Source organism: Rutidosis leptorrhynchoides, chromosome 9, assembly GCF_046630445.1.
Source record: "Rutidosis leptorrhynchoides isolate AG116_Rl617_1_P2 chromosome 9, CSIRO_AGI_Rlap_v1, whole genome shotgun sequence".
In the NCBI taxonomy this organism is placed as follows: domain Eukaryota; kingdom Viridiplantae; phylum Streptophyta; class Magnoliopsida; order Asterales; family Asteraceae; genus Rutidosis; species Rutidosis leptorrhynchoides.
This window is the reverse complement of record NC_092341.1, coordinates 253,883,338-253,886,556: the sequence shown is the minus strand read 5'-3', so window position 1 is coordinate 253,886,556 and position 3,219 is coordinate 253,883,338. Positions and strand designations below refer to the sequence as shown.

The 3,219-nt window shown below is 33.3% G+C and overlaps 1 non-coding gene across 1 annotated transcript; it reads right to left on the bottom strand.

Annotated features, from left to right (window-relative positions):
* Nucleotides 1–594: 594 nt before the first annotated feature.
* On the bottom strand, nucleotides 595–700 carry LOC139869703 (small nucleolar RNA R71). The gene has a single exon (XR_011766286.1). It is a non-coding gene; the product is annotated as a small nucleolar RNA R71 (small nucleolar RNA).
* Between the last annotated feature and the right edge of the window lie 2,519 nt (nucleotides 701–3,219).

The window sequence follows — 3,219 nt, the reverse complement described above, 5'->3', positions numbered from 1 at the left end:
GGATCAAGAGTTTGCATATCCATTTTCCGATTTGGAGAAGCACGTTCACGGGGTTTATAAACGTAGAGAAGAAATGATATTGAAAATAAATTTCGAAGCTTTGCCATTTTGTTTAGAAAAGATTAGTGGAAACGGTCAACAACCTCCTCCCGAGGGTAATCCATTTGCTCATGCTATTCCCATCAACCCACTACCGGTTAATCAAGAACAACAAGATGATCCAAATGACACGCCAATGTGGAATGCTAGGTTGGTTGTACCTACGTTGGTGCCTCCGGCTATTAGAAAACCACCAATTGGAGCCGATAATTGGAAGATCGAGGGAAATTTCTTCACAATGATCAAAGATATGTTCTTTCATGGGTTAATAGAAGACAATCCTTTCGAGCACATTCAATAATTTAACGACATTTGTGATATCTATAAGAACAAGGATGTTACCGATGATGCTTTCAAGTTAAGGGCATTCCCCTTTACTCTTCAAGGAGATGCGAAAGTATGGTTAAGGAACTTACCTTCCGATTCGATTAGGACTTTTCAAGATTTAACCGATGCGTTTATCAATCCCTTCTTCCCACCATCAAAGGTGGAAACATCTTAGAATGGAAATTAATGGGTTCACTCAATGGAATGATGAGTCTTTGTATGATGCATGGATACGGTTCAAGAAGATGTTGCAAGCTTGTCCACCTCATGGTTTGACTAAGAAAGAGTACATCAACACGTTCTACAGGGGCACTAATGCTTTGACAAGACAAACTCTTGATGCGTCCGTGGGTGGAGTGTTTATATACAAATCACTGAATGCGACCGAAACTTTGCTAGAGGATATCTCGGTTAACACATACGAATGGGCTCCTTTGAAATATCCCGTTCTTATTGATTAAAAACGTTCCATATTAATTGATTTCGTTGCGAGGTTTTGACCTCTATATGAGACGTTTTTCAAAGACTGCATTCATTTTAAAACAAACCATAACCTTTATTTCATCAATAAAGGTTTAAAAAGCTTTACGTAGATTATCAAATAATGATAATCTAAAATATCCTGTTTACACACGACCATTACATAATGGTTTACAATACAAATATGTTACAACAAAATAAGTTTCTTGAATGCAGTTTTTACACAATATCATACAAGCATGGACTCCAAATCTCGTCCTTATTTAAGTATGCGATAGTGGAAGCTCTTAATAATCACCTGAGAATAAACATGCTTAAAACGTCAACAAAAATGTTGGTGAGTTATAGGTTTAACCTATATATATCAAATCATAATAATAGACCACAAGATTTCATATTTCAATACACATCCCATACATAGAGATAAAAATCATTCATATGGTGAACACCTGGTAACCGACATTAACAAGATGCATATATATAAGAATATCCCCATCATTCCGGGACACCCTTCGGATATGATATAAATTTCGAAGTACTAAAGCATCCGGTACTTTGGATGGGGTTTGTTAGGCCCAATAGATCTATCTTTAGGATTCGCGTCAATTAGGGTGTCTGTTCCCTAATTCTTAGATTACCAAACTTAATAAAAAGGGGCATATTCGATTTCGATAATTCAACCATAGAATGTAGTTTCACGTACTTGTGTCTATTTTGTAAATCATTTATAAAACCTGCATGTATTCTCATCCCAAAAATATTAGATTTTAAAAGTGGGACTATAACTCACTTTCACAGATTTTTACTTCGTCGGGAAGTAAGACTTAGCCACTGGTTGATTCATGAACCTATAACAATATATACATATATATCAAAGTATGTTCAAAATATATTTATAACACTTTTAATATATTTTGATATTTTAAGTTTATTAAGTCAGCTGTCCTCGTTAGTAACCTACAACTAGTTGTCCACAGTTAGATGTACAGAAATAAATCGATAAATATTATCTTGAATCAATCCACGACCCAGTGTATACGTATCTCAGTATTGATCACAACTCAAACTATATATATTTTGGAATCAACCTCAACCCTGTATAGCTAACTCCAACATTCACATATAGAGTGTCTATGGTTGTTCCGAAATATATATAGATGTGTCGACATGATAGGTCAAAACATTGTATACGTGTCTATGGTATCTCAAGATTACATAATATACAATACAAGTTGATTAAGTTATGATTGGAATAGATTTGTTACCAATTTTCACGTAGCTAAAATGAGAAAAATTATCCAATCTTGATTTACCCATAACTTCTTCATTTTAAATCCGTTTTGAGTGAATCAAATTGCTATGGTTTCATATTGAACTCTATTTTATGAATCTAAACAGAAAAAGTATAGGTTTATAGTCGGAAAAATAAGTTACAAGTCGTTTTTGTAAAGGTAGTCATTTCAGTCGAAAGAACGACGTCTAGATGACCATTTTAGAAAACATACTTCCACTTTGAGTTTAACCATAATTTTTTGATATAGTTTCATGTTCATAATAATAATCATTTTCTCATAATAACAACTTTTAAATCAAATTTTATCATAGTTTTTAATTAACTAACCCAAAACAGCCCGCGGTGTTACTACGACGGCGTAAATCCGGTTTTACGGTGTTTTTCGTGTTTCCAGGTTTTAAATCATTAAGTTAGCATATCATATAGATATAGAACATGTGTGTAGTTAATTTTAAAATTCAAGTTAGAAGGATTAACTTTTGTTTGCGAACAAGTTTAGAATTAACTAAACTATGTTCTAGTGATTACGAGTTTAAACCTTCGAATAAGATAGTTTTATATGTATGAATCGAATGATGTTATGAACATCATTACTAACTTAAGTTCCTTGGATAAACCTACTGGAAAAGAGAAAAATGGATCTAGATTCAACGGATCCTTGGATGGCTCGAAGTTCTTGAAGCAGAATCATGACACGAAAACAAGTTCAAGTAAGATCATCACTTGAAATAAGATTGTTATAGTTATAGAAATTGAACCAAAGTTTGAATATGATTATTACCTTGTATTAGAATGATAACCTACTGTAAGAAACAAAGATTTCTTGAGGTTGGATGATCACCTTACAAGATTGGAAGTGAGCTAGCAAACTTGAAAGTATTCTTGATTTTATGTAACTAGAACTTGTAGAATATATGAAGAACACTTAGAACTTGAAGATAGAACTTGAGAGAGATCAATTAGATGAAGAAAATTGAAGAATGAAAGTGTTTGTAGGTGTTTTTGGTCGTTGGTGTATG